The sequence below is a fragment of the Oryza glaberrima genome, chromosome 6 (assembly GCF_000147395.1).
Source record: "Oryza glaberrima chromosome 6, OglaRS2, whole genome shotgun sequence".
Lineage (NCBI taxonomy): Eukaryota > Viridiplantae > Streptophyta > Magnoliopsida > Poales > Poaceae > Oryza > Oryza glaberrima.
Genome location: NC_068331.1, coordinates 22,487,201 through 22,501,854, shown reverse-complemented (window position 1 = coordinate 22,501,854; position 14,654 = coordinate 22,487,201).

Below are 14,654 nucleotides of genomic sequence, written 5' to 3'. Positions count from 1 at the left end.
TACAGGTCCGGTTCAGATCCTGTCTAAACCCCACCCAAAAAAAAAAAAAAAGGTTTGGAGAGAGACATCACTCCAAATATTTTTTTTAGAAGAACTTACGAGCGTGTTGGAAATTCAACATGGGATCTCAGAATTTAAACCACACACCACTTATAGAGTATAGAGTCCATATAGGAATTTAAAACTAACTAAAATTCGGAATAAAAAGGAGCCTCCACGTTCGCTCTCATGACTTAGAAATTCTCGTATTAATCGGAGAAAAAGAAAAAAAACAGAGTCCATATAAAATACAATTTAGAAATAGCTGAAATTCGGAATAAAAAAATAAGGAATATTAGAAGAGGAGACTAGAGTCCATATAGAAATACAATTAGGAAATAACTGAAATTCGCAATTTCAGTCAAAAAGAATTGAAATTCGGAATTAAAAAATAAGGGATATTAGAAGTAGAGTATAGAGTTCATATAGAAATACAATTAGGAAATAATAGAAATTCGGAATTAAAAATAAGGAATATTAGAAGTAGAGTATAGAGTCCATATAGAAATACAATTAAGAAAAAAAATAAAAATTCGAAATTAAAAAATAAGGAATATTAGAAGTAGAGTATAGAGTCCATATAGGAATTTAAAACTAACTGAAATTCAGAATAAACATAATAAAAATAAAAGTAGAGTTTAGAGTCCGTATAAAAATATAATTTACAAATAACTAAAATTCCAAATTAAGAAAAACATGGGAAGAAGAGTTTAAAGTCAATATAGAAATACAATTTAAAATTAACAGAAATTTGAAATTAAAAATTAAAGAATATTGAAAGATAAATTTATACAGAAATACAATTTAGAAATAGCTGAAATTCGGAATTAAAAAATAAGGAATATTAGAAGAGCATACTAGAGTTCATATAAAAATACAATTTAGAAATAGTTGAAATTCGGAATTAAAAAATAAGGAATATTAGAAGAGGAGACTAGAGTCCATATAGAAATACAATTAGGAAATAACTGAAATTCGGAATTAAAAATAAGGAGTATTAGAAGTAGAGTATAGAGTCCATATAGGAATTTAAAACTAACTAAAATTCGGAATAAACATAATAAAATTAAAAGTAGAGTTTAGAGTCCGTATAAAAATACAATTTATAAATAACTAAAATTCGAAATTAAGAAAAATAAATTCGAAATTAAGAAAAACATGGGAAGAAGAGTTTAAAGTTAATATAGAAATACAATTTAGAAGTAACTGAAATTTGAAATTAAAAATTAAAGAATATTGAAAGATGAGTTTATATAGAAATACAATTTAGAAATAGTTCAAATTCGAAATTAAAAAATAAGGAATATTAGAAGATGAGACTAGAGTTCATATAGAAATACAATTTAGAAATAGTTAAAATTCGGAATTAAAAAAATAAGAAATATTAGAAGAGGAGACTAGAGTCCATATAGAAATACAATTAGGAAATAACTGAAATTCGGAATTAAAAATAAGAAATTTTAGAAGTAGAGTATAGAGTCCATATAGAAATACAATTACGAAAAAAAAATCGGAATTAAAAATAAGGAATATTAGAAGTGGAGTATATAGTCCATATAGGAATTTAAAACTAACTAAAATTCGGAATAAACATAATAAAATGAAAAGTAGTGTTTAGAGTCCTTATAGAAATACAATTAAGAAAAAAATAGAAATTCAGAATTAAAAATAAGGAATATTAGAAGTAGAGTATAGAGTCCATATAAGAATTTAAAACTAACTAAAATTCGGAATAAACATAATAAAATGAAAAGTAGTGTTTAGAGTCCATATAAAAATATATTTTACAAATAACTAAAATTCGAAATTAAGAAAAACATGGGAAGAAGAGTTTAAAGCCAATATAGGAATACAGTTTAGAAGTAAGTGAAATTTGAAATTAAAAATTAAAGAATATTGAAAGATAAGTTTAGAGTCCACATGGAAATACAATTAGAAATAATAAACATTTAGAATTAAAAAAAAAGAAATATTAAAAGACGATTCTAAAGTCCATATAGGAATATATATAATTCACAAATAACTAAAATTTGATATTAAAAATAATTAATAACTAACATGTATATAAAATACAATATGAATATTACACACTAGTAGTTTCGTAAAGTTATTACAAAATTTAAAATTATGTTGTCATTGTAATATATTTTAATAATATAATGAGAAAACATATATGCTATTATATGAGAGAAAATATAATGATGCTAGCCGCGCAATCTGCGCGGGCCACCATACTAGTTATCATAATTGCATCGTCGCCGTTAGATCACAAAACTAACGGCCTCGTCGTTCTCTCCCTGCGATGAGGCAAAAAAAAAAAAGGAACCAAATAATTATGGGCAAAAAGTTTATATTTGTACTAGCAAAATGCCCGTGCTTCGCTACGGTGTAATAACACTAAAAATATTTGTTTTTAACCGAAGTTATTTTCACACTGCTTTGGTATTTTTGCTTGCTAGAAAAGTCTCAAATAGAAATTCTCATATTATGGAGTAAAATATAAAAAAAATAAGGAGAACTCATTGTAGACCAGGACTCTTTTCATTTTGTTTTTTTTAAAAAAAAAATCATGTTGTCCAATCGAATATCTGCATAAAACAAATCTTTTTGCAAAAAAAAAACCTACACTGGATAGATTAATCTGTCTATATAAATAATACGACTTAATATAAAGTATAAATTATAAAATAAATAATATTGGATGAGGAGTCTAGAATATTCTCCAAAAGAGCCTAGAGTGCATATAGGAATACAATTTAGAAAAATAATTAAAATTAAAAATAAAAATATTGAAAGAAGAGTTTAGAGTTCATATAGAAACTAATTAGAACAATAAAAAAATAGGAATATTGGAAGAAGAATAGAGTCCATATAGAATTAAAAATTAAAATTATTTAATTTTAGTCTAAATTTAAATTCTATATCATGACAAATAAATAATTACATTTTTAGTCGAAAAATAAATCCATATCATGAGAAAAATCTAGCCAATGTTCTAGTTTATTCAATTTAGTTGGAATTAAATTAATAAGCAGTCATAAATAATTAAAATGGTTCTATTTTTGAAAATAGAAAGATGCTTAAAATTACTGAGAAAAAAACATTGATTTTAATTGCGGCCCATTTGTAGGCCCAATAATGCGGAGGCCCAATAGTCCGGTGGCCTGATGCGCGAGAAGCCGGAGCCGTTCGATCGAATGGACGGTCTAGATTGATCACAACCAATATAAATATCTGCAGCAAAAACCCTAATCCTAAAATTCTTTTCCCCCCTTCCCGCCCCCGATCCTCTCTCTCTCGATCGATCGATCGAAAACCGACGGCGGTGGTGGTGACCTCCCCCACCGAGCAGCGGCGGTAGCGCCCTCCACCCCCTCCCCCCGAGTGGTTGCAGTGTGCCCTTCCCTCCTTCCTGCGAGCGGCGGCGACAGCGACAGCAGCTCCCTCCGCCCCATCTCACCTCCCTAGCCGGCGGCTGCTCCCTCCGCCCTGTCTCGCCTCCCTTCCGCGGTGGATACAGCGGCGATGGCGGAGAGTTGGCGGTGGCCGCAGGCGGATCCGAGGGTTGTGGCGGTGGGCTCCCTCCACTCCCTCTAGCCTTCCTCCCGCGGCAGATCCGCCGGCGGTGGCCACAGGCAGATCCACCTGCGGCGGCTCCTTCCGTCCCCTCTCGTCTTCCTCCCGCAGCAGATCCAGCGACGGTGGCGGCGTCCGCGGGCGGATAAGGAGCGGCGGCTCCCTCCGCCGCCTCTCTTCTCCCTCCGGCAGCGGTGGTGGCGTCGGCGGCTACCACTGATGGATCCGGTGGTGGTGGCGACGGCCGAGTGCGGCGGTGGCAACGGCCGAGTGCGGCGGTGGCAACGGTCGAGGGCCGCGGTGGCGATGGCCGAGGGTGGATCCGGCAGCAGGCAAGTGATGTTTTATGATGTATGTTGTTGTTCTTCTTTTTTTATGTATATTCTTGTGAAGTTTTGTGATGTATTTTGTGATTTTATGATGATTGTGGTTGATTTTTTGTGACAGAGTGGTTGAGTTTTGGTTGTGCCGATTTTAGAAAGTGTTTCCCTGTATCCAATTCTAAGAGCGATTGGGATTTGGGGGCTGCGAAGGCGCACCGCCGACGGACGAAGGCGCCTTCATCCGTCTTGTGACGAACGGAAAATTACGAATATTTTAATTAGTTAAGATTTCTAGCGATTTTAAAAGTAGATGCTAAAAACTTCGATAAAATAACTCGAAATTAACTGTCTAAATTTAATTTTTAAAATTTAAAATTTTGGCTATGAGTGATAAGCTAGAATGTAAACAATAAAAGGCTACTCCAACTCAATAGGAGAAGGATGTAGCTTTTAAGCTGATATACTCAACATCGATAAGTGGTAATATAAAAAAGACTCACATGCTTTTTTGTACATCTTCAGTGCCCCGAGCATCGTCTTTGACCTCTAGAGCGGGGGCGTAGGAAAAAAAAGAAGAGGGATGGAGATGGCGAGGTCTCATTGACGATGAGGATGACACCTGAACTCTAGAGGGATAGAGATGGTGAGATCTCACTCGATTAGATAGTTAGGGTTAGAGGCAGTGAGATGGAGTAGATTTACGGTGAGAGTAGCTTTAGAGGGATGATTGAAGTAGGAGAAAACCATGATGTCATCATCAAACCCGTAGGGACGAAGGAGGGGTGATGGATGGCGGATGTGGTGGGGAAAAACAAGAAACAAGCGGTTGATCAGGGATGACAACAGATATCCAGCAAAGCAAGTTGCCAAAGTTAGGGGAGGAGAGTTGGGCATAGGAATCTCGTCGGAGTTGGTGAAGAGGAGTGACTTCGATAACGATGAGGTGATCGCGTGGAGTCGAGATAAACGTCAGGCACAATTAAATAGGACAGAAGTAGAGTTAGGTGTGTCCATAAGACTGGGTTCTTTCCCCAATTTTCCTAACCCAACTCTTCCGTTTTCCACGCGCACGCTTTTCAAATTGCTAAACAGTATGTATTTTGCAAAAAAGTTCTATACGAAAGTTGTTTTAAAAAAATCATAATAATCCATTTTTTTAAAAAAGTTAATACTTAATTAATCATGCAATAATACGTGCTTCGTTTTGCGTGCCGGTGAGGAGGGGTTCCCAACCCCTCCTCCCGAACACACCATAAATCTTGATACTATCTACACTAGAGTAAAAAAAGTATTAAAAATATTAATATACAACTTGTAAATAGTTCATCCGACCCAAAATACAACAACTTTTGGAGTTTAAATTTCATTTGAAATATAGCAAACCTAGTACTTACAAAAAATGACTTTTACACACTAAGACTGTGTTTGTTCCAGCCGGTTCCCAACTCTCCCCTGCCGTTTTTCGTGCGCACGCTTTTCAAACTGCTAAACGGTATTTTTTTTTAAAAAAATATATACGAAAGTTGCTTTACAAAATTATATTAATTCTTTTTTAAAAAAAATTAGCTAATAGTTAATTAATCATGCGCTAATGGAGCGCTCCGTTTTCTGTACGCATTCATGCTGGGAAGTATAAAGAATGAACGCAACCTAAATTAACCATACTATCCCTACTACCCCTTGTATTTATTATAGCTTTAACTAGTCTAAACTTAAGCCTCACCTATTTTGAAAAGGCAACAAAGTTTTTTTATCCCTGTCTTTAATATTTAAGGTTACCGCTAGTTATATTTTACAATAGAGGAAGTAGCAAATAGCAAGACCCAAACTTGCATCGGATTACCAACGGCCGAAATGCGTGGTAACTCCAAAGTTTGCTCCACAGATCGATGCCGTACAAATTTTGCTCCAGAGGGTGTCACTGTCCCGTGGCCCCGACAAGCGTACGAGAAAGGGAGCCCATCTAGAGTTGAGAGCGTCGATGATGAGTTGACTGGGGTCTTTTGATGGTGGAATAATTTTCAGTTAGTGCGGAGTGATTCGGCCCACCAACGTCTGATCCCCTCCTCTACAATCTCTGTACCACCTGCATGCTGCTCACTCACTCACTTCACTCACCCATATGACCCATGCTTGTTTTATGCATGCAAAAAAAACTAGCCCCAGGCCCCCAACTGCTGAGTGAGCTGCATGCTCATCTACATGTAATTATGTAAAGTGGTAAAGGCGAAGCTAACCTAGTTTGTTCATGTCGTCCTCCATTTTGGAGCTTGCTCCCAGGAAGTTTGGTCCTAAATCAAATCAACACACGCAGCCAGCCTTGGGGTTGTGCAAAAACAAAAGGAAAAGAGCCAAAGCTTTTCTAGGTCGTCTAGGGGCCCGTTTAGTTCCCCAAATTTTTTTCCTAAAAACATCACATCGAATCTTTATACATATGCATGAAGCATTAAATATAGATAAAAAGAAAAACTAATTACACAGTTATGGGGGAAATCGCGAGACGAATCTTTTAAGCCTAATTAGTCCGTGATTAGCCATAAGTGCTACAGTAACCTACATGTGCTAATGACGGCTTAATTAGTCTCAAAAGATTCGTCTCGCGGTTTCCAGACGAGTTCTGAAATTAATTTTTTCATCCGTGTCCGAAAACCCCTTCCGACATCCAATTAAACGTTCGATGTGACACCAAAAAATTTCCCTTTTCGCCGACTAAACACACCCAGGCACTATACGGTGACTGTTCAGCGTTCAGTTCTCAGTCGTGACAGAACTTCAGAGAGATATGCTTTTCCTGTCATGTCTACGTGGATTCACTCTTTATCTCTTTCTCGTATGCATTTCAGTTGAACCTCTCATCGATCCTTCCAAAAATATTTCTGGGAGTGTTGTTCCCTATCTTTGAGCTAAAATATCTTTCTATTTCAGAGGCTGTTAGGTTTATTTAATTTTCAGAATTCGCCGTACTTTTTTCTTAATGTTTAGCGAGTTTGATCAAGTTAGATTTTTATTTGATTTGTTGTCATAATCATGAGAAGACTCTTGGGCTTTTTTTTGGAACTCAAGATTCTGAAGCACACAGAAACAAGGAAAACAAATACATGATTGAAATGCCATAACATTTTTTTTTTCTGTTTGCCTGATAGACGCACACGCAGACACACCACTATACACGTAGCGCTACACTCACACCCACGCAAATACACCACCTAACACAGTAACATATCCTATGCATACAAGTTTTCTGTGTACATGAACTAGCAAATGCCACAAAAAATTTTAGAAAAAATTGGACACATACTTCCAATAGTATTACACCTACATGTAAAATCTTATCTTCAAATTCATTACTATTTTATCCGTAAAAAAAGTCAAAAAATCAGACATATTTTTATCCTTAAAATTGTTAGATTTTCAATTTTTTTATGGCTAAAATATAATGGATTTGAATATGAGAATTTAGTAAATGTCCATTTTTTTAAAAAAAAAATTCGTGACATTTGCAGTTAGTATGCATGGAGTGTGCCTAGGATATTTTTCCACCAAACACATACCCTACGAGACAAAAGCCGGCGGCACATTCCTAATCTCACTAAAATATAATGAAAACTCACCTACATGCGTCTAATATTCGTGTACTGGTGCTTCCCCAAATGCCCTAATTAACATCTTAAATCCTATGGATTGAAAAAACATAGGAAACTGCAGGAATTGTTGTTTGGATAAAGCGCATAAAAAACATAGGAATTAGTATAGTTGTAGTTACACTGTAACTATACTATAGTATATTTGAAAGTTTTTTTTTCCCAGAAAACTTACGGCGAAATTCAATATACGTAGGTAGGTAACATGTGTATATACTCAAACTGGATATAATACTTCAGTCTTGACTTTCTTTTCCTCTAACAAATCCATTCCTCCTAGCCTCTTACGTCATACCACTTCTACCCCAATAGCCAATTACCTTAAATCTTTGAACTCTAACCCACCAAACACTAAAAATAGGATATTTGTAGTTGTTGAGTGTACACCCAACCTTAAAATCATTGTCCATAGCAATATTCATTGTGTTGTGTTGCCGGATTTGATCGCTTAACATGTTTAACACAAAATCGTGACATGCTTTTTACTCCCTCCGTTTCACAATATAAGTCATTCTAGTATTTCCCATATTCATATTGATGTTAATGAATCTAGACATATATATCTATCTGGATTCATTAACATCAATATGAATGTGGAAAATATTAAAATGACTTACATTGTGAAACAAAGGAAGTACAAACTTAGGAGACATGAAAAATTGCACATGTTAGGAAAGCACCATTTATATCACTAATGAAGAACTGATCCTTTATCACGGTACCCAAAACATAAATATCTCAGTTAAATTAAGAACCGGTACTAAAGATATTTTTAAGTACCAGTTCTAAAAGTCAAAGTCACAAAAACACCTTTAATTCCGGTTGGTATTACCAACCGGTACTAACAATATATCTTTAGTCCCCAGATTAATGCTGGAGGATCTTTGCTTCTGATTGGTAAAATCAACATGGACTAAAAATTTATTTTTAGTACCAGTTGGTAACACCAACCGGACTAAAGATACAAAAGATGTCTCCAGGGTTAGATAAAATAAAGTATTTCTATCCTAGTTAGATGTGTGGAGTTGGTGGAATGGTTATGTGCGTGAGAGCTGAGGTGAGATATTTTTAGATCGAATTTCACAACCCTCATTTTTTATTTCGTATGCATATTTAGTACCGGTTATTTCAATCGGTGCTAAAGATCAAAAATTTTAGTCTCGGTTACTTTATCTCCGGTTGCTAGAACCGGTAAAATGGGGTTACTAACCGGTACAAAAGCTCACTTCTCCTCTAGTGTAAGGTGATGAAGTGGTGGGCTCGTTAGGATTTTAAATTACGGTGTCCACTAATGTAGATGTGCTTTGCTTAAAAATTAATGAGTTTACATATTTGTTGTTGGACTCTATCTCTTCGAGCATGTGTTAAGGATGCATTCAGGTGTGTCATAAGATGTACGAGCATGTAATGATGTGTGTATATGTGCATAATCTTCCATGTAATAGAAAATTATACATATTGACAATTAATGACAATTATTTCATATGAGATGCCAGCTAAACAAATCCACCAAAATCGCACCGTTAGAGCAGGTACAATAGCAGACTATTAGCCAGCTATAAACATTTCTAAAAAGATAAAAGATGAGAGAGAAGAGCAGCGGGCTATAGATTTGTAGCCCGCTGCAGCACAGACTCCAAGACGCAACGTGTGTATGATAGGTGGGACCAGGTATTAATAGTACAGTAAATAACTATTGTATGAATTGGCTATTAAATTGGCTACAGATGATTTAGAATTAGTAGTTCGCTATACTATTAAACTTGCTCTTATGCAGATGAGTAGACCAAGCACTAGCTATAGTGTGCTATACAATACTCCACCAATGTCTGGGTAATCTGATTGATTATTGAAGCTCCTTAGATATGTAACCAAAAGCATTTGTCTCAAAAATCTTTTGATTCTTCGTCAGAACTAAAAACAAGTAATTTACTCACAAGAGCTCAAAACTTTCCATTGCATTCATGGAGATGACATGATGTCCTTTGCACGGCCAATCTGGCCCACCAGAAAGATCAAACCAAGCATGCAAATCATAGCAAAGCTTCAATGCCATGGCAGAGAGAATTTATGATTATTCTCCCATGATCCAAATCTTGCTCGTCCTCATCATTGCAATCAGAGGCTAAAGTACAGCAATTAGGTTGATGGTGTTATCATGGTAATTATTAAGGTTGCAGACCACCCAGATATAAGGAATCCATATCGTCATTTCCTAGGCTCAACCTACTACTAGTAGTACCAGAAAAATCGAAATGTGGGGCCGTATGTATATTCATGATGTTTGTATATGTATGGGTGAGTAGAGGACGGTATGATCATTGTTCACCTGCCAAAGTGCCGATACATTCGAGTATACGTACTACTACTGCTGTACTGCCGCTGTCGGCAAATGATCACTATACTACAATCCTGTCTTTCGGCAAATGATCTTATGGTAAATTGTTATTGCTGCATGTTATTAAGTAATGAAATTACATTTGCACGACTTATTATATGTTGATTCTCAGTTTCTCATGGTGGGTAAAAAAACTACTAGTTGATTTACCCGTGCGTTGCCACGAAATCTTAAAAAAAACAAACCTTTAGCATTTATTTCAAAGCCTAAAAATGTTTACTTATCTAGCCATTTTCGCCATCAATTTTTTGGATGCTTACTGAGTTAGCTAGAGCGAGAAAACTATAGGATGAAACACCAACAATACCAGCATTGTGGACCTACACGCCAATGAAAAGTGTGGTGGTGGCGTATTTGAAATAGCATAGATAGACCAAACAAATCTTCTAAAATAAGTATTTTCAAGCTCGACATTTTCAATGTACGTATCTCTACCTCACAATACCTTCCATGAACCCTTTTTTTAAAAAATTATGTATACAATATTTAAAGGTCTTCTCTGGAAACAATGAAATTTTAGGAGTTTCAAAGGATTGAAAACCTGTTGGAAAAATTACTATGAAGCCCTTTTAGGTTGTAGGGATATATTTCAAAAATTCATGTAGGATTTCTTTCTTTCCTCCGCTTTTTAGTATTTCAAACATACATTTGATAAAAGCTCGTGTTTTACATTTTCTTTGATAAGTCAAATACAACTTGTCTCTTTATCTCTCTTTTTTTATGTTCAAATGAAGTATTCCATTCAAAATTCTTGTGGCTGCCATTATTACGGCTCTATCCTTCTTATAAGACACTTGGCTAGATCCGTTGTGTTGTGTTCGTATGAAGTAATCAAACACCATCTTTACCAAATTCACGTGTTTCTCATATTCCATCATTTTTTCGTATCAAGAAGCCCTAAATCGATTTTTTTTTCCTACTCCACGTTGTTGTGAAATTGTGGATCAAACAGTCTCCCTACTGTATAGTTATTGATCTGTTAAGATATCAAATGATGCAATCAAAACTATGATATTTGTTTGTAGGAAAAAGTTCAAATATGTCCCTAAACTTTATATGGAAGTTCGTTTACTACCCTAAACTTACAAATAATACAATTTGAGCTCCAATAATAATCTACTACAACTCATATACTCAACACCAATTCTAACACATACCTGCATTATGATGCGTGCTAGCTAAGACCTCCATGTCCTCTAATCTCTTTCTCGATGTTTGAGGGTTGAGAAACATAAGATGTCCTGTTGATGATACCACTGTCACTCATATAATATGGTGTTAGCCATGGTACCCTATGGAGACATGGACGCATGGACCAAAGGAGGCCGGCCCTCCATTGAGGTCTCCTCCATCACCTTCACTGCTCTGAACTCTGAACAACGCGTCCCCCACAAAGCAGAATTGCTTTTGAGCTTTTGATCAAACTAGCTGCTACTAGACGCATGCATGGCCGCTTGCCACTCTTGCCTGATGGTTAAACCATGGAAAAGAAAGTATATATTGTTCTTTGTTTACATGCCTGTGACCTGAAAAACCTGATGTTTCCACTAAGGAAAGCGATGGCGCCATTGCTGCTGATTCTGATAAGATACTGCTCCAGCTCCAGGGCGCAATTGCAAAGCTCAGAAGTGCTCAACGAACTAGTAGCAGTACAACACCTATACACATATTTTACCAGCACTAGCTTATCTCTGAATTCTTGGCACTACTCCATCCGTTTCAATCTACTTATCGTTTTAGATTTATCTCGAGTCAAACATTTTTAACTTCGACCATTAATTTATAGAACTCATATAGTTTAACATCGTTAAGAAAACATTTCTCAGTGAATTATATATATATATATATAGAAATCAATATATAAAGTTATGAATGTTTAACATATGACAAAGCTAAAACGATAAGTAATTTGAAAGCGAGTAGTTTGCAACAGCGCATAGTTGGCGAAGATGATGTGGTGGTGTCTACGTGTAGCAGGCTAGCAGCCATCCGAGACTGCATCCAAGATGGGGCTTTTGCTAGCTGGGCCACCACCCCCACTATGGTCGACAATGGCGGGCACGGCAAGGTTGCCTGCCTGCCCAGGTCTAGTCCTTTTCGTCCTCCTGCGTCGACGTCGTTGCCGTCGACGAAACCATCAGAGTTAACTACAGTAACTACTACCTCTGCTGCCATTAGTTTACTGAAGTTGCAAATGCCTGCAGCTGAGCTACTGTGAAAAAAATTCAGACGATCGACAAACTAAGGCCCAGGATCTAATCATATCGCTGCTAGTAGTACCAGGCTGCTTCAGAGAGATAGACAGTGTGTGAATTGATTTAATTTGGTCCTTCGTGGAGTAGTAGAAGCAAGAATCCAATGGAGAGAGAAGGGATGGCTTTTGCTTGCAGGGATGCAGTTAACGGCCAGCGATGTGATGGCAATGGCTGATGGAGAAATTTCTTGGGCCGTGATGTGTGGTGTCATGCAGGGGAGTTGGCAGTTTTTAGTGGTGGAGATGGGTCCCTTGGAGTTGAGTGACTTGAGTCCCACATATGGTGCAACAAGGGAAAATGTCAATGCTTGGTGTTCACTCAAGAGCTTGTGGTGTGGCATCTAGCCATAGTGTAGATCAATGATTGAGAAGAGAGAAATATCAATTTCGCCGTTCAAAGTTTCGTGGTTAGTCCGTGAATATGCAAATCATATACACCCTCCATCCAAAAAAAGATAACTTCTAAGGATGAATCTGGACAAATGTTTGTCTAGGTTCATCCCCATAAGTTGATTTTTTATGGTACGGAGGGAAGGGAGTAGGTGGTAATGAGAGTTGTGCTTCTCACACGCCTTACTTTAAGGTTTAAACTTATATCTTTTTTAGAACGGGGAGCTTCCGGCAGGGTTTGCAATTTTGAAACAAAGGTTTTTGCCGGTGGGGGCTGAAAGAACCTAAATTTCAGAATTTTCGGTATTTTTGGTCGGTTCTTTTTAATTTTTTTTATGAATTTTGAATGACTTTGAATAAACTTTGACCAAATTCACAAAAAATTAGAAAAAAAGGAAATTTCAGGCACGATATGTGCTTGCCGGTGGGGAGCGAAATTATCAAAATTGCAAACACTTGGTTGCGGTTCTAACAGAATCAGATTGTTGTGTACAAAATTACTGTGTTTCAAACATAACCTCAGGTGAGAGGAGTGGGTGACGGTGGTAAAAGGCAAACTTGGGGTCATTTTGGTTTGTTGCCCTACCAAATAGTAGCATTTGATAGCTTGAATAGTAATCATGTACGTTTGAATTGGAGCCAAATCGTTGGCTATACCCAAGCTCAGTTTGGTAGCAATCCAACCTTCTTTTATACTCTAGTTAGATTTGGCATTTTTGGTAGCAATCTAAATCCAAACAAATTGAGAATTCTACCCTCCAACTAGGAGTAATTGATAGTGCCAAAATTTACATGGGTTTTTACACTACCAATGAATTGGTAGTGAATTGGTAGGTAGAGAACCAAACTAGCCCTTAGCATCTGAATATGGCTAATTTACTTAGATCTCAAAACACATTTTGAGGGTGCTTGATGTTCTTTAGGGAAGTCCTAAACAAGCTACATTTTTTTTTTTTTTGCGGGGAAACAAGCTACAAATCTAGATTAGTTACTAGCTAGAGCTACAGGACAAAGTGAAATGTCCCAACATGGAGCATAGATGTTGGAGTGTCAGAGCACCCAGTGACCCACACCAACACCATAATAAATCTCCAAAGGTAAAAAGAGAGAACAGATCATCCAACTGTAGCCGAAGTAGAGTGACCTAGGCCCTGAGTGACTGAGGCAGGGGCCCCGGCTGCCATTTGCAATGGGCCAGCATCGATCTCTTTGCGATTATGGGCCAGCAAAAGCTGCAAGTTCTCACGATAAAGCGAGGGAGTGGGTAGAGCCTGATTGATCCTACGATGCCAGTATGCCACTAATATTCAGAGAGAAGCAGGAAGCACAGATGATGTGGCGGTGCATAATTCTATCTATTAGAATATAAATTCTGATGTTCACGAAAATTATGTATGCACTAGCGTAGCGAGATCAGGATTTATCCTTTGTCCATAGTCTCTTTGAGCATGTTTTAGGAGTGTATTCATTTCATTTTAGCGTGACTAGTGATTTATCGCTATATATATATATATATATATATATATATATATATATATATATATATATATATATATATATATATATATATATATATATAGAGAGAGAGAGAGAGAGAGAGAGAGAGAGAGAGAGAGAGAGAGAGAGAGAGTAGGTGGATTCGTTTCAGCGAAGCTAGAGGGATTGATCACTGATCTCCGTATAGTTCAATAAAAAAAATCTGAATCGAAAAACAATCTTCAGAGAGCCATTCGCCGATCTGGATTTCCATCGCAGGACACATGAATGATTGATTGGTTGTTCTCCAGCTTTTCTTTTCTCCTACTACTCCAGTTTCAGAGGTAGTGATATCAGGATCAGATTGCTGATGGCTAGAGCGTTCATAATGGCGAGAGGCTTCATCATCCGACAACAGCTGCTGATGGGAGTAGTAGATGGATTCGCACGTCTTCGACATCACCTCCTCATCGTTGCTGGTCTCCGTCTTCAGATTCAGAAGCAGGGATGGCAGAGTGCACATGCAGAGCTTCAGCTTCTACTGCACCTGATGTCAT